Genomic DNA, 24,487 nt, shown 5'->3' on the forward strand with positions numbered 1-24,487 from the left:
AGCTGCTCGCTGAACCCCCTCCCTGGCTTGCTCTCCCACCTCAAAACACACCAAGAGGTCACCTTGGGAAAGCCAGAGGTGCCAAACTTGGTACCAACAGAGGTACCACCACCTTGGATGTCGGTCCAAATTCAAACCAGTGCCTGTTTCAGCATTGAAGCGGGGCTGCAAACCCCAACTTCCCGGGGCTCCTGCCCACCAGCCGCCATACTGCTCCTTCCCCAGGGGCTGGGCTGCGGCGCCGGCCTTGCTGGGAGACAGCAGAGGGGAAAGCGGACGACTGAGCAAGGACAACCGGCCGATGGACCTCCCTGCCAGAGGAGGCAACTGCAGAGCGGATTTTAACACAAGCACGTATCCCACCCTAACAGGACGCTTTCCCTGGGGGAATGTGTTTTTCCCTGTGTGCCACATTCCAGGCCCTCTCCTTCATCTGCTCCCCTCACGTTGAAAAAGCTTCGTTAGCAGAGAGGAGCCGAGCTCTGCCTGCCCTCCTCGCTCTGGTTAGTGACCATAAAAAGCAGGACTGAGTAACCAGCAAGTACCTTCCCCTCCTCTCCCTCACACCAGGGGGAAATGAGGGCTGCTTTCCTTCAGCTGCCTTCCCCACCTTCCTATCAAGTATCAGAGCACTCCCCCATCATAATTAATTTAATATGGGAAGTGTTTTCATCCTCTTATTATGGAAGACGTAAAGCAAGACTAATAGTTTGGATTTATTTGTGTTATTTCAGTTTAAGTTAAGGCTGCAGCTTCGCAAGATTGCAAATCTGGCTTTGTTGTGCCCATTACTCAACTGAGACCACCATGTCCCAGCAGTGCAAAGTGCTGCCTGGCTACGACCCCCCGGCAGACCCCAGCTGCTGGGCGGATGGTGCCCCTGGCAGCGTATCACCCCTGCAATCGCCGGTGGGTGCCACTTCTGTACCGGGCTGAGGGCTGCGCTGCTGCAATGCTTGTGGGAGTGGGGTGGGCTCCAGCTCCCATCGCCACTGGGTCACCCTGTACTGCCACTCACCCCACACCCCCAGACGTGCACTTCAGCCTGCTTACTAACACCTCCTAATTTAAATATTTAGGTCACTTTGCAAGAAACGTAGATGCTTTTGTGTCTGTGCTCTTGCACGTGGACTTCAATAAACAGGTTTTGGCCATCTGTCCCATGGCAGGTCGTAATACATGGGGCAGTTTATCCTCTTCGACAGAGCTATCAGGCAAACGGGTTAATGCTGAACCTGAATGGACTCTCTCAAACTCGATTCAGAAATGACTACGGGCAAATATAGTCAGAGGTCACCAGAGAAAGCGGCTAGTAATGCTCAAATTTATATAGAATCATAGAATAGTTTGGGTTGGAAGGGACCTTTAAAGGTCATCTAGTCCAACCCCCAACATATATACAACCTCTCAGTGAAGTAAACAGCAGCTCTGAAGTATCTCGTATAGAGCAACTTAAGTAAACACCTTTAAATAAAGCTCAGCAACCCTCCAAATCCAGGCAGGGTAGTTACGGCTCTCTTCAGCCTGTCCTTCATGTATCTTCAAAGCGGTCTGTGAAATTGGTCGTAACTTTGCCACTCGATTTCTCTCCTTTGTGACACTTTATGACAACTTCCGAATAACTGGGAAGCAGCAAAGCAACATCAACCAGAACATCCTCCACTGTCCAAGGGCAAGGTGCACAGCTTGGATTTAATTTGTATTTATATGCTTGCATTTTCCAGATTAAATGTGTGGTCTAAGCAAAAACCTCAGCCAGAGTCTCTACTGCCTTCATCCAAACTCAGCCATGAGCTCTCACATGTCCCACTGAAACAACCAGGACCCCACCTGGGCCCTAAAATCCCTTTTATTTAGAGCAGTTTGCCCTACAAGGAGCTCTGTAACGCTCCGTTCAAAGATGAACAGTGCTCAGAAATTTTATTCTTGATGGAAGCTGTATTTAAAATGTTTTTCTACTGTCCCCAGTGAGGTTTCACATTTTGCATGTGTGACAAAGCAGCCATGGTCTGCAAGAAGCTATAAATCCTGACTGCACAAAACTACCCTACATCTAGAGCATCCATGGACCAAATTTGACCCCTATGAGCATCCTGAGAATCAAGATGCTCAAATCTCCTCTGCTGCTAAAATAAAGGCAGAATTTGGTCCTGGAAACTTAAGGTCGCTCCTCAGTTTGCAGCAGAGCCTAACTAGAAACCTGTCAAGTTTCTAGTCCGCACCTCAAATAGCCTTGTCAAGTTGTACAATCAGCAAGAAGCAGCCAAGGCAGGGTTTTATTGTCAAGGAATGTAAACAAATAGCAGGCAGTGCTGCTCATCTATCTCAGGTTGATGCATATAATTTTAATTAAAACATTTATGTAAATACAGATGCAAATTAGGTTCAGTATAGCATCTGGCAAATCACTATCAGAGCCCTGAGGCTACTGGCAAATTATCAGCATGAGCTTTCATGATGTGAAGGTACCAAATTCACTCTTGGTCCAGACGCTGTATATTTTACTTGGCTTAAATTGGCAGTAAAACACCATATTGGTACATACATAAGAAGTTAAATAGTCTTCCATTTGAAAAAGAGTTCTTAGGAGGTAAACCAACATCATTAAAATCCGTCCTTCAGACAGCCTATATCTAGCAAGAAAAAAAACCCTTTTGCATTTCTGCAACACCTATCAAAGGAACTCAAAGCGCCTCTGAAATGTTAATTAATCCATACTCTCCCCAAGGGAGATCTATTTTAAAGATGGTTATATGGAGTCTGCATTCATCTCTCATTTGCCAAAGGCTTGCAGGAGGGAAAGCCACAGAGATCGAATCTGGACCGAGGAGCCTTGATTCCCTGCTCCTCCACATTCTCATCACAAGACCTCCCTCCCCAAAAATCACAAGAACTCGCTCACACCAAAGAGGTGTGAACCTCTTTGGCCTAGATATCACTGCCTCAAAGTAGTGTTAACTTCAAAACCTTGTTAAAACTGCAAAGGCGATTACATGACAAGAAAAATAAGGGAAAACAAATCACAAGGGGAGAAAAAAAAACCCCAACTTTTGAAAATTGAAGGAATCTTTAGATCATGCTGAAAAGATCTTATCTTTGGAAAATGAAAAGGTATGACCAAGATAATGTTCACAGCAATATCAGCGTCAACTTCTGCTGATTATTCCTTCCCTTAAGGTGCACTTCCATCTTTACATCTCCACTTTTCCATTTCCTTGCAAGTGGAGATCAGTTCCCCTTCTTTCAGAACCCTCCATTAAGACCAACGCTTGGAAAGAGGCAATAGCTCCTAAGGCTTAAGAGCACACTTAACTTGATCAACATCAATGATGCTTAAGCACATGCTTAACATTTTCCCTGCAACACCCTTGCAAATTTCCCAGCCAGCACTGAATGAAGTGAAATCACATTTCCAATTTATTCAGAATGGATGCAGAAGTTGACTGGAAACAATTGTTATTACTGGTGACGAAGAACAGGAGAAGGAAACGCAGTTAAGGTTTGGAGTCACACAGGTACATTCACAGCACGACAAAACGTGACATGTAACATGACATATCATTACTATGAGGACGTTGTTTGGAAGACATGTGTAACCAGCATTTTGTAAGCATATGGTCATATACTGGCCCCTTCCTGTGCTCAAAATTAAAAACAAAACAGACGGACAGGAGCTAAAGGCATCAAGCCACAGATTGGCCTGTTTGCATTCCTTTGCCCTGATATCAGTTATAATGACTGCACATTCATTTAAATGCTTTCCTTATTGACTTGTTTATTTTATTTGTCTTTAGCATTTTGCTTCCAAACCCCCCCCAATAAACGGGTAAAAATAGCAAGTGTTGTTTTTGAACGTTGGGACGCTGGTGTGAACTCCTACAGTAACGGTGAGTTCCCAGCTGCAGGGAGAGCCCGGAAGAGGGGGAACGGGGAATGAAGATGTAATTAAGGACATTACGCTGAGGTCCCGTCTCCTGTGATCTACTGGAACAGGCTAAACATGAGAGCTTCATGCCCCGGGAAGCGAGGCATCCCTGCTCTCCACGGCTATGAAGAGAACTGGCATATATATATATAGGAAACTTGCCGGAGAGAAGTAACATTTCAGGCTCAGCTCCTCCATAGTGTTTTTGCATCTCGACTGGACCCTGCTCTAGCAAGCTGGGTCCCCTTAGCAGGAAGAAAAAATGCCAAGTTTCACTGGCGGGGGGGTAAAGACTGTTACAAAAGATGAGACACTTCCCATTCTTATTTTGGGAGAAAACCAAGCCAAAATCACAGCCTTGCCATGTATTTATTTCAAGTCAGAACCCACATTCCTCATGGAGGCCAAGCTGGCAATCTTGATGCTTTCTTGTTGATAATCACATCTCAATAGACTTTTATCTGATCTGAGACTTAACTGGGCAATTCCAGTAGACCGAATGATTGCACTAGTTTTGCCAAAGGCAGTAAGTAACTTCAAACATACAAGCAAGCAGATAAATAAAGAGACTTGCAGGTCTGACGTGGCCTTTGCCATCTGTGGCACTAAGCTGGCACATCCTTAGGGACCTGTTTGGAAATCAGTGCGTCCTATACTGTACTGAGAAGCTGAGCTATTCAGGTAGCAACTCATAACCCAGGGACATGGGTGCACCAGAGGAAAAGGAGAGGCAAGAGGGTATGGTCCCAGCCAGGCTATGGGAGAGGAGGTTTTAATTCTCCACCTGACCTTGTGTAAACCATTTTTATTCCTCAATGCTTCTACACCTAATTCTTGTAACAAAACTTTTCTGTATCACAAATACTGGGATGGAAAATATGCCAGCAGTTACCAGGTGCTTGTATTTTAAGAGAGATGGGATTAAATAAGCACCGATAAACTGCTCTCTTCTCTGCTTCTCCAACGAGGCTGGGGATGACCTTGAGGTGTTTTTCTCGAGCAAAGAAATGTGTAACTCTAAAAGGCTGGGGAGGAAGAGATGAGCAGTATTTCACCAAAGGACCTGTAGTAGCAGCGTAACAACATAAGCTCTTGAAGGGAGCGAAGGATTAAAACTCGGTGTGGAAAGACAGAGTAGGTGGTAAAAACCCAACAGTTATCTGTCTTTTGAGACTTGGGGAGTGAAGCTGTGCTAGGAAAAGGGAAGGGGGTTGCTCTGCCCAAGAGGTAAAGTTGTGCCTTGTTCCTCTGTCTGCATATTTTTCCACTTTTTATTTTTGGATCTTGCAACATTATCCAGCATTAGATGGCACATAGCTAGAATAACAGCCGCCGTGCCCCGCTCCAGAGCGCGGCAGGAACACCAGAACCACCCTGCAAAGAAGGACGATGAGAGAGGACCTGCAACATTAAAATGTGCCTTTCACCTCTGTTTCACTGAGGAGGATCTGAAAACACCTCTTTAAAAATTTACAGGAACTAAGACCCCAGAAGCACTCCAGCAGCAGACAAACACGCACGTAACCTTGTCAAAATGCTACACGGCAGATAGGGCTATCGCAGCAAAGCCCTGGTCTACAAGAGCCCAGCACAAGTCCCTCGCAGGCCGGAGAATGGGCGGCTTCCTCAGCATACGCACGCCGTGCCTTGGGGCTGTGCCAGCATGGCCATGTCACTTGGGAATCACACCTCTCCACGTTTTTTGGCCAGTACAGCTTTGCTGGCAGAAGTCTGTAGCGTAGGCATGGCTTAACCCCAAGCTATTATCAGAAGAAGGCGAGATGCGAGCTAACTTCCCAGCATACGTTACAACCCGTGTTGTAATACAAAATTCAGCCTTTGTGCCTTTCCACACAGAGCTGCTCAGTCCGCTGGAGGTGGGGACTATCGGATGCTGTCAAGTAATAGTCAAGATGCCGACGCCATGAAATCAATGGTTTTATAAAAAGCCTGACAGGACAGTTTTCATTGATACGCAAACTCTAAATGAGCGCTGGTTTGGGCCCTGTCGTGTCACATTAGTGCAGAAGGACCCAACTACGTGAGCATGGCAGTCACAAGGCGAATCTGCACTCCTTAAGCCATGGCAAGCACAATACATAAACAGCATCAGTGGCAAAAATGAGAAACTAACACATCTCAAAGGATGACTAAACTCTTCTGAGAAGGCCAAGTTTAGCAGGTCTTGCAGGACAACTTCATCCCAGACTCAACCAAGGACCCATTTTATTTGGCTGGCTGACCTGTTCCCCCATTTCCACCCATGAACTGTAAGGCTGACTTTGCCCTTTCTTCGTCTTAATTTTCGGCATAGGTAACATTTTCTTAAGTCAGAATTTACCACGAACCGAAGAGGCTGCTCGCTGGAGTACCCACCAATCTAAATGCACATGAAAATTTAAGCTAACACTTCCAAACCTGGGTACCCCGCCCCGAGGACACAAGGCAAACACGGATATAGCTAATGAACAGCTGGTTTCTACCAAAAATGCTGGAGACCCACAAGTCCCAATGAACTACTGATACCCCACTGATCACTTAGATGCCAAGACATCACTTTAAAGGCTAGACTTTAGGAACCACTGTTCATAAATGTGAGCAATCATTTTTCTCTTGACAAGACATGAGTACACTGGCAGAAAAGGAAAATGAATAATGAGTTGCAGCATTCACTGAAGCACGGTCCAGTCCTCAGTCCTAAAGTGTTGAAATCAGGAATCTGCCCAAGAGTACGAACAGACACGCTTTTTCCTTGGAAACGTAACCCACAGCTGAGCAGCATGCAGAAGACACATCTGGAATTTCTCTGCTGCCAGCAGCTCTTTTAGTTCATGTTATGACACCAAGAACCAAAAGCTGATGTCTTCCAGTTATTTCGTAGGATAGAGCAAGTTTCTACTTACTGAAAATTTAATTATCGCTGTATTTTCTCACATCATTGATACTTGATCATTGATGCCTTTGGCAGCAATAAGACACAGCCGCCAACATTTTGAATTACACTGGTCTTCCCTCTGCTCAGGAACAGGGATTTTGCAACATCCCTCACCTGTGATTCAACCCCAAACTCAGAGAGGAGGAACAGGGTCTGTTTTGGGCAGACCCCGCCTAACTACCAAGGAAGAAGCGAGGAAAGGGCTCCCAAAACTTAGGTGGAGCTTCATGCCCTTGCTGGGATGAGGGGGCAGATCTTCCATGACGAAGAGAGCAGCTCTACAGATGGAGAGGTAATGGCACCATTGGTAACTAAAAACATAACGATGATCGGCTCTGCAGCCTCCACTGCAGCTGTCTCTGGAAGAGCTGCACCAGCCAAGGGACAGGGACTCAATTCCTACATCTACCCATTTTCTAGCTTTTGGGGGAATTGCTTCAATAAAGAGTGACAAGAGTCGCTCAAGATCTGCATGCTATTCTTGCAGCAGCAGAGTCCCAGAAGTCTTCCCCAGAGACACTTATGCTAGTTCTGAGGGCAAAACCAGACGGCCTTCAGCACGCTGCCGGGATATTCCTGGAGGTCATTGTGACAATGGAGTCCACCAGGGCCTGCTGCAGTTGTACAGAGCACAGTATCACCATGTTCTACCACTAAATTGTGGCTACCACCAGGCTGCCTGAGCAGGTTCTTCACCTTGTCCTAGCAGTATGAAATTAAGCTGTTAAGATAAATCCTTAAACACTGCTTCAGTGAAGGACAGGACTTTGAAATTCTACCCTGGATCCACTGTAACTTTGCTCCATCCACTAAAAGGAACGGCTCCAGGAGAAAAACCAAGCATCCCTTGTAATTTGATATAATGTGGGATAAAATATTCACACTCTGTAAGAAATAATAATGAGAAAGTTGTACCAGGGAATGCTTCTGATACGGATCTATTTTGCCGCCTGGCTCCACTCCGGCGCTACCCGCAAGCCCAGAAGCTCAAACAGTCTTAAAGGCTGGTCATTCCTGACACACCCTGCATCTTCCAAACACACAGGAGCCTTTTTACTCTAAAGGCCAGCTGCATATGGAGAAGACATTAAACTCTGTACAGACCGGTCCTCACTCCTGGAGTCATACCTGTTCTCTTTAAAGCATATCTCCCTACTTTACCAAAAAAAGCCTCCCACATGTATTTACACTAGTGTTTGCTCTGCAGATGGCTGTGGGAAAGAAATATAGATTTTAATCTGCCTGGTGCACCACCAGCCGAGCTGCAGTTGGGATTTAGTGGACAGACCCTTTATTGCTGGTAGATGTAAGCGATGGGAAGAACACAGTTTTATCTCCAAAATCTGGATGGAGGGGAAAAATAGTTTCCCTGCTGCTTCTTGGTACCAGAGGCAGCTAAAACAACTGGCACCTTCCCAGGGAAAGCACTACTCAGTGCTCCTCTCTGCGATCATGTAGGAGCTCTGTTTGGGATGGGATGAGAACAACTTGTAGCAATGGCTTCAGATGAGGCTTGGTGAGTGTTCCCCTCTTTCACACTAACCAGTAGCATAATCAAAAGTAGCATTACAGTTTGGGGCAAAACTATTTCCATCCTCTGCTGGCTTCCCATTGCTTGGCTCCAGGCAAATTGTTCAACTTTTGTGCCTCAGCTTCCCCGTCTATTAAACAAGAGTAATAAAACCTTCCCTGTAGGTATCATTTACACCTTGGTGCTTCTAGAGCACCATGCAAAGGAAAGCACTACAGGAACTATAGATCGTCAGTAAAGCAGCCAACACTCTGCTAAGAAGGCAGAAGACCAGACACTAGACTAGGTTAGTCTGGTTATGAATCTGATGTGTTACACGGGGTTGCCTGGAGTAACAGCTCACCAAGGGACCAACTGAGCCACTGAGGCTTCAGCAAACCACCAGCCCACTCGACCCCTACAGCCAGACGTGCAGTGCAAGCTCGGAAAGCCAAAAGAAAGAGAGAAGCTGCCAGCTTCTTCATATTCATGAGCTCTTTAATAATGCTCAACAAAACTTGGAAGCATGTTCTCTGCTGTTGCTCTTGCCCTTTTGCACAGCGAGCAAGTCATAAATATTTCAGAGGAAGAGTCCAGAAAATTTGCAAGATTGGTCCTAGCCTTTTACAGCATTAATGAGCAGGTCATTAATAGTTAATGAAGCAGCTGCTGGTGATCTCAGAGGTAAAGGCAAGACGAGAACAGCAGTGTTTGCCCATTCACTACAATGTGATAATGCGAAGGAATGGCTTGATCCTTTTATCAAATCCTCCCCATCACGGCAAGACCCAGGAGCTGATCACAGGACCTCCAGCAGAACCGCACCCGATCCCCCTGCCCCACTGCTGTCACGCAGCAGGGATGGAGACTGCTGCAAAGGGTCTGAACTGATTGTCCTGATGCTCTGGGCACATCCGTGGGAGTTAGAAGGCCTCAGTGCTGCATCTTATCTAAACACAAGTGCAATGTCCCAAACACTTAACCAGGTAGGACCACACAATGCACGTGTGCAGGCACGTGTGTGCACCCTGTAGTCATACCTATGTACAAATGCCAAAAAAAGAGTTGGGGTTTGGGCCTTTTACAGGTCTCAGCTGCTTGTTCAAAACTGCACCTTGAAAGCCAAATTCTCAATACGATTAGGTAGCCAACTTCAAAGAACAGCTCCTGTGATTTCAGCCTCGCATGCAGCGAGGACTCTGGTGAAAAGGTATTTTTGCTGTACTTACTCTTTCATACCTCTGAACTGACATTGCCTTGTCTGTACGTTTGCAGCCAGGAAAGCATGTTTCCTTTTGGTAACTCCACTTGCTGGGAGCTTCACCAAGGAAGGGCACCATGCGGCTGCCGCCTGCCAGCCAGGCTGCTGGGAGCAACTCCAGCCCTACAGCCCGGGCAGGGGCAAAACAAAAGGGGGATGGCAAGAAGAATTGGGCAAAAGTTTGGACATGGCCAAACTCCATTTCCTTCTTTTTATCCCTGCTGGTATCACTGATTTTTAAGGGATTTGTGAGGTTGGTTTCCAGCTGCCTCCACGTTTGTGTGTATGTGGGTCTATCAATCCCAGCACTACATTTTTTTTAATTTGCTGGCTAACGTCTGTCACATTTGACAGTAATGAAAATCTTGAAGACACTAACTTCCTACCGGTCTCATGAAAACAGACAGGGTTTGTCTCTCTGTCTGTAGGTACTCACTGAAGAGACAAAAAACTTCTCTATCAACACCCTTCTCTCACCTAAACAGTGGGCTTCCAACAAGCACCTCCTGGGATGATCATCTTCTAGTTTTTAACAAAACTAGTCCTTGGCTTTGCTTGCTTTCCAACAAGACTCTGCCTGCCTACTTTCAATGCAGATCAAAGGTGACCTTAATAGATCCTCACTGTATTAAGACCTATAAAATAAGTTTATTATGTTAAATTTCAAGTAATTATTTTATTCTGTAATTTGATTAAAAATTATCATTTGCCAAACATGCCTTGGGAAAAAAACATTACTACTTGGACTTAATAATAAAGTACATAATTAGCAGTGAATGTATAGTGCTTCCTTTTAAAACCCATAGCATGTAACATTCCTTCATGCTTTAAGCAGGTAGCATCTTAAAGTCATTATAAATCTTGATTTAAAGACTTTAATACCTTGAACTATTTAAATCACATTAAAGATGAAACTTCACGTATGAAGAACCCTGCCAAACCCAGATGCGCATTGGGCTGTTCCTCACCCATCTATTTTACATAATTTAAGAACAGGTATTTTAAAACCGCAGACAAGTCAAAAAAAAGTTTAATGACCAAAAAAACCTACCCAACTTCAAATGTTTCTCAATCAGCTTTGGATTAGCTGCCTGTTTCATTTTTACAAGAAGAAAAAAATAGTAGTAAGATTCTTGGTATTTTTCCTCCTCCTCTAGCCACATTGTAAAAGTTTCAGTACTAAGTGTGTGTTAAACTTGCTGTTTCCAACTTTTTGAGTACTTATTTTTTACTGATTTTAAAACACAGCAAAGGGACAAGGGCCATTCACATGCTAGCCAAAAATTAATCAAGCTGCAACCCCAACCAAGCCAAGCAGCCACAGTGAAAGGTGAAGAGTGTTTCAAGATGAGTATCTGTAGGTTGTAAAAGACCAATAATAAAGGGTGGCAAATCACAGTCTTCCTCCGCTGCTGTGCAGACCAGCAGTCATGAATTTGAGCAGAAGAAGGGTCTCCCGGCCAATCTGTGCCAGAAGCTTGGCACTGCAACTCTTCCGGAGGATGCTATGGTAGTGCCTAGATGCACAAACCAAACTCAGCGCGACAGCGACCTTGCAACACATGGTAGTAGCCTCCACCCCCAGATTCAGTAAAAAGGTCAGGATGAGAGTGAGAAGGAACAAATAAAACCCCCATCTACACAGGCATGAACAAAATACAGGCAGATTGAAAAATAAAATAACAAAAGCACATTAGATGAAAATACGAGCCAGTCTGAGTGGTCCTGCGAGAGCTGCACCTACCGCGAGGTACTGCTTGTGCCAGTGAGAGGCAAACAGGAAAGGATGCATCGAGTCCAAGGCAGCTAACTGAAAAATGTGACCAAATTCCAACCTTGGCGGCAGAAATCGATACAGAGAGGAGGCTCAGGTACAAATTCAGCTTTCCTGTGCAAATACACCGTTTCCAAAATGCAGCAAGCTACACCTCACACTGTTGCACGCAAAACATCTAAAAGAAAAGTTAAAAGCATGGCAGAGACTGGGCGGTAACCCTCATCCCCTCTTGCTGCCCACTACCTTCTGTAAGTAAAGCAGCCTGCGAACAGCCACAAATCCTTTGCCATACAGTACTGCATACTGTTTACATCACCACCAATTTTGTGATGCAGCAGTGCTAATGTTAAATACCCAATATCCTCCTTGCAAAGTACCTCTCACACTTTTCAGAGGGTGCTTTACATTTAATAGTACATTTCAAAGCAGGTGCCTCACTCCATCAAGCACCACAAAAGCTCTTTCCCTGTGGATGGAAAGGAGCCTTCCCTGCCCTGTGAGCACCCTGCCACGGCAGGCTTCCTGCCGGGATGCGGACAGAGCCCTCCAACGTGATGGCAGAGTGGGAACAGGCAGGTGGGGGAAGAGGGGAAGGAAGAGGGTGCCACAAAGAAATTAAAAATGCAAACCATGCGCTCAGCAACGTACTTCTTCCTAAACTGGGCACAGGGTGCAGACAGGGGTTTGTGGCTTTTTTAAAAAAAAAAAAAAAAACCCACCACATTTAAATCCCCTAGAAATTTTGTGGAAGAGGTGCAGAGGGCTCAGCAGGGAACTGGGGCCAGCTGGCGAGGGGTGTGCTGGTGCCCGGTCACCCCCTGCACCCCAGAGCTGCAGGCCCTGAGGCTGAAAGCACCTGCTCTCGAGCGCTTTGCAGGGAGAACAAGACTGTCCGCCGCTCGCCAAGAAGCAAGAGCAGAGCAAACAAAAAGGAGTTCAGATTTCAGGAGATTAACTTTAAATCCACCGACTCAGCGCTCTGATCTGCTGCTGGAGAAGAGACAGGGCCAGAGCTAAGATCATCCCTATGTACAAGCTCTTTTCGGCATAAATAATATCTTGTGAAACTCCTCTCCTGTCTTGGACATGCACTGAGTGTTCGCATGCTCTCCTGGACCATCACACAGAGGGTAAACACATAAAAATAAGGTAAAATGTGAAAATAAGGTACTTATAGGTAAGGCTAAGATCCGGGACAACAGGACAAGCAAACGGAATTTAAGGCACTTCAAGTATATTTAGGCTTGAAAGCGAAATACTTTAGAAAGCTACCATTTTTTTTCCTGTATCTGATTTAATGTGGATTTTGAAACTTATGTTCGCCTTGAGCAATATTTCCCAAACCACCTCATCCCCTTGACATAACCACAAGGCACACAGACGAGATGCCAGCAGATATGCAGAGGAGGGGCATCCTGTAAAAACTGTTTCAGCAACAGCAAAACTGTGAGGATGCTCTAACTCCAAAGAAAGAGAAGATGCCAAGTTAAGAGCAGTTAAGAAAACAGTTCCTGCCAAACACATCGTTCTTCCTCGTCACTCCAATTGCTTTAAAACACACGTGGAGCCTATTCCTTCCTTATGCCGGAGGATCCCAGAGAGACGGAGGGAAGTAAAAGCTTCCTAAGGCAGCAGTTTCCTCTGAATTTACTCATCACCATTTGTACCTGGAAACCTTCCCACCCGCAGCAGCTGGGCAAAATCCCGCAGGTCCTCAGCGGCCACCAGCCCCTGCACCCGGCAGCCTGGCACGGCTGCGCCGGGGACCCTGTCGCGTTGGTCGACTCTCCCACGCAGCATCCCCAGGTACCTTCCCTGGTTCGAAAACCCCACATGAGGCTTTTTCAGCATCTTATCACTGCTGGCTTCTCAAAGAAAATTAAACTTAACCCTCAAAACGGTAACACAGTGGAGCTGGCGCCTTCCTGGCAAGATGCCTGTACCTGAGCACAGGTTTGGGAGACCTGTGCCTTAGGTTAAAGCCCAGGTAAAAGGGCTTCTGGCTCTCAAAAAAACCTGGCTTCCCAGTCCTGAGAGACAAGGAACAGATGCCAAAAATCTGCAACTGTGAGGTCACGACTCCTCCCAGTACCGAGCATTACATGACAGTAACGAAAAGCAGCATCATAACCGTGACAGGCTGCAAGAGATGCCACGGGGATGCCGGACGGTGACAAGGAAATAAATGAGTGATAAAGGACTCTGTAACCACCTTTGGCTGAGCAAAAGGAGGGTGTTGGTGCAGTGGTCCCACAGGTGGGAGCAGCGACAGCTGTGTGGACACCCAACCAGGCGACCAAATGCTCTCCCCAGGAGGGAGCCGAGCGTTCAAACAACTTTCTCGCCTTTCAGTCACGTGGAAATAAATCGGTCCGACCCAACGCTGCTCTTCTCAGAGGACCGGGAAGGGGAATCTCTTTGGAAAAATGTAGAAAAAACTCAGCTTCAGGGGGGACCGCGATCCTCTGGGATAACCCCATCTTCCACAATTTTCAGGGAGACTGTACTGAAGCCTGGAAGATGACAAGCACCAAAGCCTGTAACAGCACTGTGCTCCCAGCGTATCATTTTAAAAAATCACTTTCTGGAGAGACAAAAGACAAGGAAAAACTCCCTGCGGTGCCTGACAGTTCGTGCTGAAGAGGATGCTGAAAAAAAACAACCCACAACAAAACATATTTGCTTTAGAGGTGGGAGGCAGGAAGAGGGGCGGGGAAGGCATCTCCTCAAAAACACTTCAGGCCAGAATCATCAGGACTTTCCTTTATTTCGTGCGAGAGTGATCAGCAGTGCTCTGCCAGCCCAGCAGCAAAGCCCAGAGATGCCAGTGCTGTCTGCTTCGTACCGGCTTCCCCCAGCATGAGAGGACGCAAAACTTCCCCGCATCGCTTCCTGGGGCCTCCGTCCCAGCACTCTTTGAAATCCAACAAAACTTACTACCTCCAACTGTTTACTCTTGGATTTTCTTCTTGCAAATAAGATTAAAAAAAGAGCGAGTATTTTCCCACTTCTGCTATCTGGGTGAAGTGTAACATGAAGTAACTGAAACTAATAAGCATGAAATTAGGTTGAGAGATATTAAAAAAAAAGTCCAAAAGGAACACATACATTGGAGGCAAGGGAAGGGGCACAGAGTTCTTGTGAAATACTGTTATTTTATTAAACTCCTCTAAGGGTGCCTTTAGCAGCAGCTCAGAACCTGCTTTTTTTGGGTGCTATTTAAAAAAACCCCACAAATAACAAGATTCTGTTTAAAAAGAAAGGAAACAGATTTTTCCCTATACAGCTTTGCTCACAGGACTTCTTCCTCCACTCATCAGACTGGACAAGAGGTTAAATAACCCTGAACTTGAGGCTTCCTTAGTTATGGTCATTGACTCAAAACAAGCGAGAAAATCTCTTTCCATTTGTTTTGTTTGTTTGTTTTAAGCTCCAGTGAGTGTAATATGCAGTTTTAATACTTACTAGAAAACTATGGGAACAACAGACAACTAACGACAAAAGAGAAGCCAAAATCGACAGGTAACTCGAGGTTGCAAGTTTAAAAAAATATTTAGTATTTAAGAGGGAAAATAAGGTCAGGACAGGCAGAATGGGAAAAAAAGAGAGAAGAAAAAATATCAAGAGCTGAACAAGCACATGACAACAGACACCTCTGCATGGGAACATCTCATGTCAGGTCTGTACCACTAACGCTTACCATGCGGTTGTATCAGTCCAGGGCAGGATGTGTCACTGATGTAGCTGTGCTGGCAAAACCTGTGAGCAGAAAGGCTGTTACACCAGCAAAGGGACATTTTTTGCTAATGCTGCTTATCAAACTCATTGCGCAGGGTTGGGAAGATAAACCCACAACCAGCAAATTCACCCAAGGAGCAAGTTCTTGGCATGGTTGTGGGATGCTGACCCCACCGAAGCGGTCATGCACCCCTAGGCTCTGGGTACCCTGTGTAAAGAGATATTAAGTAGTGTGAAATACATATGTGCTCACTTTTTACCAAGGCCTATAGTGATGAGACAAGGGGCAATGGTTTTATACTGAAAGAGGGTAGATTTAGACTGGACATAAGGAAGAAACTTTTTACAATGAGGGTGGTGAGACACTGGAAAAGGTTGCCCAGCGAAGCTGTGGATGCTCCATCATTGGCAGTGTTCAAGGTCAGGCTCGACGGGGCTTTGAGCAACCTGATCTACTGCAAGATGTCCCTGCTCATCGCAGGGGATGTTGGATGAGATGATCTTTAAAGGTCCCTTTCAACTCAAACCCTTCTATGGTTCTATGATCCTATGGATGCGGGGGCTGCCCTTCGATCCAGAGCCCCGGGGGGTGGGCAGCCAGCAGGCTTCCCCCGGCTGCGAGATGAAGGGCAGCACGAGACGGAGAAGAACTACATCACTTCCGAGCTTGTGAACGGTGTAGGTGGCAACTGAGCCCAAGGGTGAGCCTGGACCATGGCTCCGCTTAACCTGTAGTCTATGGGGGCGTGGGCGGGGATCTGCAAATTCCTCCCAAAATGTCTGCAAAAGTTAATTTGAGAGGCAAGCAAGTCGTGAGCAGGCTTTGCTTTGCTAGATCAGGTCCCCGCTGGAAAGTCTGCCTGGGGGCCACAACCTGGAGAAGACATAAACTGTAGATGTAGCTGGGGAGGCTCGTTGCCGGATTGACACTGAATTCTTTGCACGCACCCTGCTTTCACCACCTGGCACATACCCTGCGCACCGGGCCGATTCGCAAAAGGTTGTCAAAACTCGCTGAAATCCTCCCCCCTCCTCTCCCGACGTGTGATTTCTAACCAAGCACGCGTTACAGATCACCTTCTTCCCCATTTGCTTCCCGACCCTTCCTCCCTTCTCCGTCAGCCCTCCAGATGGCAAACGCTCCCCTCTGCCAAGCGCCGACATGAGCCTTCCCACTGCCAGCCCCGCTCGGGGCATCGCCCGCCGCAGGCAGCTCGGGCACGTGCCGACTCATCCGTGTATTCAAGGGGATGTTGCACCATAACTCATGTCCTCAGCTACCAGCATAAACCCCCCCAGGAGGACTTTTTTAAAGTCCCCTCCTGGTTATCAATGCCAAAACCTCCTCTGCTTGCCTGTGTCACTCTCCCTCTGCTCACTAACAAAAAACAGCCATCTGAGACTTCTGCAGTGCTAAATACACAAAATCATTTCACACATCTCCCTCAGTTTGACCGGATCTCCCAGTTTCACCAGCGGACTCGCAATACTGGCCATTTTACGTAAACTCAGCCTATGGAAAATTCAATTTTCACTTTAGAAACAGGTTTTGGGTCTTGGTCTCACGGTTCTGAGAAAAGCTTGCCAAGTGCATCATCTTATATCCAAACCCACAGCGTTTCTTGAAACAACCTCAAGTGCATCTTTGTTAAAACAAAGCAATCAATCAAACAGCCCTTCTGACTTGCAAAGGCATGGTGGTTTTGGAGAGGGAGGGCTGGGTTGGTGATTTTTGTACTGCTGCCGGATGGCAAGGCTGGAATTGAGCTCTCTTCCCTTCATCTTCCAAGGGCCTGATTCACTTCATTCCCATTTTGCTACACCTTTGCAAACCAAACTCTCAAATACTACCCTGTATGAAAAGTATTTGTAACATTCTGGAAATCAACAGCTCTTTTGGCTTTTTCAGAAAAAAACCAAACCTATTGCTACCCTGGGACTGAACCGTATCATGACAACCAGTAAACTTCAGATCTACTTTTTTTTGAAGGGTTGATAAAATAAACTAACACCACAAATATTAGTTCCAGCTGACATGACACATGTAAACACACCTTAACAGAAGACCAGTAATTACTTTAATGGCTTTAAGTTAAAGCCTTTATAGATTATTTTAATGCCTACTTTTGTTTATTACTTACTTTTAATACGAACGGATACCATCATGCAGATGTGCACGTTACAACCTTCAGTTTGCAGTAACTTTTAGGGAAAGAACACACTTCCTGAATTATCCTCACACTTGAAAGAAAGTCAAAACTACAATTACACTCTTTCCACGCAAAAAGCAAATGTAGCTTTATTGCAACCTGACAGCCATGCTAAAATCTCAGGGAATTCAGTTGCGACACTGTCTGTTTCTAAACAAATTCTAATAAAACTACCATTTTGATTTATTTTCAGTGGATGTTTTCATTCCTTAAGTGGACACACAGGAAAATAATTTAGACATGGGTCCAAACAGCCCAACCAGAAGAGACTCCAAATAATATCGCTGAGGATCATCCGAGTTAGAGCAAAGCTAGAAGGAATAAAACCCGAAGATGTCGCACATGCAAATACAGTGATGTCATGCCTGGCATTAAAATCTTCGTCTTGTATGAGGATGAGCAAAACCTGCTGTGTTCTCATTCCAGCCTGCAGCAGTTTGAAACTGGTTTGAAAGTGTAAAAAGAAGCAAGTAACTTTGCTATATTTAATGTTAGCTTTCTTTTTTGGACTTCTAATAAAAACACAATAAAACTCCCCCCCCCCCCCCAACAAAAACGAACCAAAACGTGACGCTGCCAACTTGGGCTGTCTCATACAATGGATTATTGATTTTACAGACACTGTCTAGAAATTGTTGATTGTAACTAGGGTAAAAAGGAAAAAAAAAGTGGTACTTTGAAAGAAAGCAGTTGGAATGAGCGTGCTCCTTTCAAACACCGATGGCAGAGATGTCCTGTGGGACGAACTCTGACAGGAGAAGTTTTGGGGTGGGCAGGCAGGAAAAATGTCATTTTATGAAGGTGAGTAATCACATGGGCTTTGGGCTGATAACTGAGCTACGCATATCTATAAGCGCTTTCCAGGACTGAGTTCATCACAGGTACAAGAAGAAAGGATGAACACGGGAGAGCTCTTGGCCACTCATTTCTGCAGAAGCCTGGAAGGGGATAAACACACACACGGCTGCCGAAGTAAAATAAGGACGGGCCAACAACTTTAAAAATGCATGGGCTTTTTAGCATTTATATTCTTCCCAATTGCTGGCCAGTACCTTGCTTTCCCTGACCCGGAGATCAATTTGCAATTCTGTGTTTCAAAGAGCTGCTGAGTTCATACAACAGACTGAAGCCACATCTACATTAGAAAGGCTTCGCCGGGACAGGAATATATTACACTGACAAAGCACTTCAGTCACAGATACCTCTTGAACAACAAAATTACTCCTCTACCAGCCTAATAAAACCATGGCAGCACACAGCAGTCTGACTTCACATGCCATTTCCCAGTAAGGCTACATGCGAGCGGTTTCTGCTAGAGACATCCGACCCCTGCTAGTCACACCTGCACCTGCACAGCTATCCCAGCCCCAGCCAGGAGGGACAAACCCTGCACAAAGTTTAATCTGTACTTTTTTTTTAAGAAAAGACAACTCATTGACCAACTATGTGTGGATTATTTGTAGGTGAGCTGAATGACGAAGCAGAGAGCAACAATGATTTACCATCATTTGCTGTAAAAGAATTATGCTGAGGCATTTGACATTTTAGTTCTCAGCCCTAATTTGGAAAGGGTTTTTTTTTGTCGTTGTTGTTGGGATGACTATCATTGCTCCACTAAAGGATGTGCTAAAATCCCTTCCTGAACTGGGCTCTTGACACCTGTGGGACAAAAAAATCAAATAGGAAAGACCAGTTTTCCCTCGCTGACAGCCTTACGCTGCAATCCCGGCACTGCTGAGGGAGATCCCCGGTGCTGCCAGAGGTGCAGCTTCACAAGGCACTGCACGCTCCGCCACCCTCGCCTGCTGCTCCCCGTACTGCCGCCTCGGGACCCAGCGGGCAGGAGGTGCTGACGCCCAGCAATCCTGATCATCACATCACCCTCCCACCCAGCAAGAGTCCTCCTCTTCCCTCCCATTCCTACTTCTTTGGATGCTTTCCCCCCTTCTGCTCTCCACCTTCCAACCCAAAACTTTTGCTGAGTCCCCCTGCACGGCAGGGCCCTCGCAAGCTCCCAGGGTTTAAAAGAAGCACCTGCCCTGAGAGGATGGGGAGCCTCCGTCGGAGAGGTGCCTGGGCAGCCCAAGGGGGGAGGAAATCAGGACCATGTGCCCCCGCCAGGCTGTCTCCCTCAGGAAGGATTGCCAAGCGCAAAGCGAACAAAAGGGCTCAGGAAAGAGCCGGGCAGAGGGATCCCCCAAAGTCAGGCGGGCACATCCCAACTCCACTTCCAAGTTTTATTCCTAGCAAAGAGGGGAGAAAAATCTGTGTCTTTTGCTGTCTCCCTCATCCTAGAGGGAGAGAGAGAAGGGGAAAAAAAGGAGACAGTTGTGTGACAGCTTTGGAAACCAGCTAAAACAAAAGAGAAAGTCACCCCTCCTAAAAAAAAAAACCAAAGTGGGTGCAACATGCCAAAGGCCGAGTTTCCCCAAATCTCCCCATCCCGGTGAAAACAAAACGCCACAGGAAGGCAGAGACTTTCGCAGAGGCTGAACGAGGGATGGAGCGGGGCGCCCGGCTCTGCCCCGCCGCGGTCCCGGCTCGCTGCCGCCCGCCCGCCCGCTCCGCCCCGCCGCTCTCCGCAGTTACCGGCAGCGGCGGGGCAGGAGGCAGCGAGCCCCCGCGCCACGGCGTGACGGGGGAGCTGACAAGGAGAGGGGGCAGAGAAAAAAAAAAAATTGATCAAAAATTAAACCAGAAGAAACCGCTGCCAAGTCCGGCCGCGGGCGCGGAGCCACGCGTGGCGGCGGCGGCGCCCGGGCCCCTCCTGCGCCTGCAGCACCCCCGGGGCGGCTTTCCCCCCCCTCCCCTCCCTGGAAGCCAGCGGCTCCTTTTTAAAGACCGCACTGACAAAATCGCCCTGCTCGCCTCTACGTAACGCCCTGTCGAAAGCGGACGCCATATTTTGTGTTGCTGATGTCGACACAGACAAACGTAGACATGTTTTTTCCTCCCCCCCCCCCTTCCTCCTCCTCCTCCTGCCTTCCCCCCTTCACCCAAACTTGCGATCGGGAGGCGGCGGGGAGCGGGGAGGAGGACGGGGGGGAAGGAGGCTGCATGGAGAAAAATTAAAAATATAGCTAAAAAAAAATTAAGAGCCCACCCCGAACAACCCTCCCGGCTCCCACCCCCCCACCCCGGCGGTCTCGCCCGCCCCCCCCCCCCCCCCCCCCCCCCCCCCGGCCCCCGCCGGAGTCCCGGGAACCGGACAGTTTTTGCGGGAGGAAAAGTTGGGTGCGAGCGGCCGGGGCGGGAGCGCCGGCGAGTGCGTGTGTGCAGGGAGGGAGGGGGCGGCCGGGGAGCGCCGCGCCGCCGGGGGTGTGGGGGGGGGCCCCCGCCTAGGAAGTTTCCTACCTGCGCCCAGGGCGGCGGCACCGACTGTCCCGGGCGGAGCGGCACCGGGGCTTCCGCGCGCCGCTCCGCGCCGCTCCGCGCGCCGCCGCGGCAGCCCGCGGCCGCGGGACCCCGCGCCCCCCGCCCCCGCCGCGCCGCGCCGGCCCGCGGGGAAACACGCGCGCACCGCCACGCGCGCACGCACGCACACGCCGCCCCGGCCCCGCCGCGGAAAAAAAAAAGGGGAGGAAAAAAAAAAAAGGGGGGAAAAAAAAAAGAAAAAAGGGAAAAAAAAAAAAGAGCCCTCGATCGGTGGGGATCTACGCCAAAACCCACATGATCTCTGACGTCAGCGTGCGTATTTGCATACGATACCACCGCCGGCGCGGCCGCCGGGGTCCCTCGGCGCGGCGGAAAGTTGCGAGCGGGGCCGTGCCCCCCCTATCCCCCCGCCCGGCTCCGGCCGCTCCTCCTCCGGTGCAGCCCCACGAATTTTCCACGCACCCCCCCCCGCCCCCGAGCGGTGCGCGCGTGGGCTCCGCCGGGCGCTCCACAGCCCATGTGGTGACACCGCCGGCCCGTGCCCGGCCCGGCCGGTGGCATCGCCGGGCGCTCCGCCGGTCCCCGCCGCGCCCCCCGTCCCGCTCCACGGCGGAACCACACGGACCCCCCCCCCCGGATCCTCCGGGCGGAGCCGGGGCTTGCAGCGGGGGCGGCCCCCCCCGGCCCCGGGCGGTGCGAGCGGTGGCGGCGCCGGGGGCTATGGACCTTGGTGTAGGGGCTGGGGGTGCGGACCCTCGGTCCAGGATCGCGTGGGCTGGACCTCCCCGTGTGGGGATGGCAGAGGCTGGACCCTCGTTATGGGGCGTGGGGACGGGACCCCCGTCTTAGCATCTCGGGGACAGACCCTCTGCTATAGGGACGGCGGGGGCTGGACCCCCGTTATAGGGACGGCGGGGTTAGACCCCCGTTGCAAGGACCGGCAGGGGCTGGACCCTCGTTATAGGGACGGCGGGGTTAGACCCCCGTTGCAAAGGACGGCGGGGCTGGACCCCCGCTATAGGGACGGCGATGGGATGGTGAGGGGCTGGATGAGGCTGTGCCGCTTCCGTGAGGCTGCCCCTCCGAAGCGGGGCAGGTTACCTGGGGAGGTGGGAGGCATTTCTTCATCCTCGGCTTGTGATGGAGGTTTTCCAAGCCACCCGATTTTGGGTGGGCTTCAGGCGATGATTGTTTATTGCTTTGCAGAAGGTGGTGTGTATTTCCAAGGGATGCTGCAATCTCTGCTCCTCTGCTGCATCGCAGGAATCCTCTCCCCCATTTAAAACTGTCGTTGAACTCTTGTGCCTCTTTGCCTTCCTTCCAAAGAGATGTAGACAGATAGGACCCAGGCTATTTTCTGTTTACTTCAATGAATTAATTAAAAGAAATAATTTACCGATTGTATCTTGCTACTAGATAGCAGATCTTCCAACAAGTCCAGGCTAATAGGACTTACGAGTAGCGTAATCTCACTGTAACTTCAGGGGTGTGCTACCTATGGTGTGGTATCTTTGATTAGATTGCATTAAATTAATATTTTAATTGTATACTTAAAGCTCCAAAGGCTTTGAATCTCCTGTTGCTTCAGCTCTTGCCCTGCCCCATGTCACCAACCAGCGTCGTGGCACGCAGGGTCAGAGCCGGGCTGCAGTTCTTAACCCAGCTGAATAACTTCCTTGGGCAACATTTTGTTTCCCTTCCCCGTGTAGGGCTGGGGACTGGCTTGTATTAGAGTGTCAGAAGAGGAGCTCTAAGTTATTGCAACTGAATAATCGCGGAAGAACGTAAATATGTCAAAGCAGTGTCAAGAGATTTCTTTGCAGGGATACCCTTATCTGAGTAGGCGTGTTTTTGACTGCCTGATTGAGTACAGTCTCTGCAAGTATTTGATAACAGAATGGATTCCTTCCTCTCTGCCACCAGCTCCGAGATTTGTGCTAACTTTTCCTCTTCTTTCTAGATCGAAGCTGTTAGGAAGGGACAAGCATGGGCATCCTCTCCGCACTTGCTGGGGGCATGGAAGATGACCATTAGAGCTTGCTGATGCTCACTGAACTCTGGTTTTCCTCCCTAGAGGATTGGTTTTTGGTTTTTTTTTAATGGAAATTCCTCTTTTTTATAAATACTACTGAATATATTTTGTTTAACTCTTCAGTAGCTGTTCAGCCCTGGAAATGTTTCTGAATTTTGAATGCCTGAGGGGGAAAAAAAAAAAAAAAAAGAGCTATTTTAGGGGGCAAAAATATTCCCCCCAGGATACACTTGTTTTCCTACTGTCTCAAATTCCTTTTCTATGATTTGGGGAAAATAAGAAAAGCCGAAGTGGTTTAATAAGACTACTATGCTTATGAATATAAAATATTCTTGAAAGGGCAGATCAATGGAAAAGCAGGTGAAAAATCATCTGCTTGCTCTTGTCCTAATTAACACTTACCTTAAGGCCTCTTTAACTTTTTTTGCGTTGCCAAATGCAAAAGGCTCTTTGATTGATTGGGTGATACAGCAGCTAATGCTACCTTTCAAGTGCAAAAAAGGGCCGTCAGTGGGAGCCGGGTCCGGGGGTTTCAGACTTTAAGCCCGGGTTGTAACAAAGACAGTTCTAACCTGAGGTCAAAGCGATCCCTGCACCGAGTAAGGCCCCCAGTGAGGCTCATCTGCCTTCCCCAAAACCCTGGGTGATGTCACACAAATTAGGAGCTGAAAGGTCATTAAAAATGGGGCATAATTCACTGTATTTAAGGTGAGGAGGACGTGGGTTTGAAATCGTAGCAGTTGTTATTGCCATCCTAAATGAACAAACTAAGGACAACTTTTTGAGCACTGTGCATTCAATGTAACTGCTAGAGAAGCTGCTCAGACCGTGTAGGTAAGCCTAAGGATACCTGCTTGTGTGTGACTTTGCATTTTCCCACATCGAAGTGCAAAATATAGTGCACGGAGATCTGTTTTGTAAATGTTTTTCAACTTGGTCATCAAATTCCTCCTCTGAATCTTGAGCAGTGGGACCAACAGGCTGTGTGGCACCTCTACCTAGATGCTGTCTTTTAGGAAACGTGGTTAGTCAGTTAGCTCTGACTCTGTCAAATTTAATTGAAGTTAAGTGAAAGGATGAAAAGTTTACTGAGGGATGGAGAACTGTGTTTATGATTAGAGTTTATCAAAACTCTAACAAAAGCCTTGATTCCTTGGGAAATCATGAAAAAAAAAAAAAGAAGGAAGTATCAGTGATAAATGCAATGTGAATACTCGTGCTAAGTCTCGGTATGTAACTCATTTCTAGAAACCTAACATTAAAATGATGCAGGGTAATATCACAAAATGGAAATTGCTTTTACAGAAGATGCCAAAGGAAATTTGCAATTTTAAATTTCTTTTGCATAAGGCCTCTCTTTTTAATTAATAACACAATGGAAGCCACACTGATTACAAAGCACAATGAACATGCATGCACTATTTCCCAGGAAAGTGAGGGCAGAGCACGTTCTTGCTTTAAATCTAGTGCCCTCTCCATTTCCTCTGTGCACTTTCTCTAGATTTAAAGTGACATCTGCTCCATAAAGCCCTCAGATGAAGTTGCAAGCTCGCCTGTGAAATAATACCTTGGTCGGAGATAATGATCTGTGTACTGATATGTATATATATATTTTATATGGTGAGGAGATGAGTGTCTGACATATGTATTGTCACATACATTTCAGCCTCTTTCAGCTTAGTGATTTCTTTCTGACTGTTTAATCCTGTGAAATTGCAGACCGA

The 24,487-nt window shown here is 47.7% G+C and overlaps 1 protein-coding gene across 1 annotated transcript in view; it reads right to left on the minus strand.

Annotated features, from left to right (window-relative positions):
* The window catches only part of ZHX2 (zinc fingers and homeoboxes 2), a 76,636-nt gene extending 55,890 nt beyond the window's left edge, over window positions 1-20,746 (minus strand). The window contains exon 1 of the mRNA XM_050891520.1: window positions 20,711-20,746. The gene's annotated coding sequence lies outside the window, so the exon portion shown is untranslated. The remainder of the gene's footprint in view (window positions 1-20,710) is intronic.
* Between the last annotated feature and the right edge of the window lie 3,741 nt (window positions 20,747-24,487).

This window comes from Gymnogyps californianus, chromosome 2 (assembly GCF_018139145.2).
Source record: "Gymnogyps californianus isolate 813 chromosome 2, ASM1813914v2, whole genome shotgun sequence".
NCBI classification, from domain to species: Eukaryota; Metazoa; Chordata; class Aves; order Accipitriformes; family Cathartidae; genus Gymnogyps; species Gymnogyps californianus.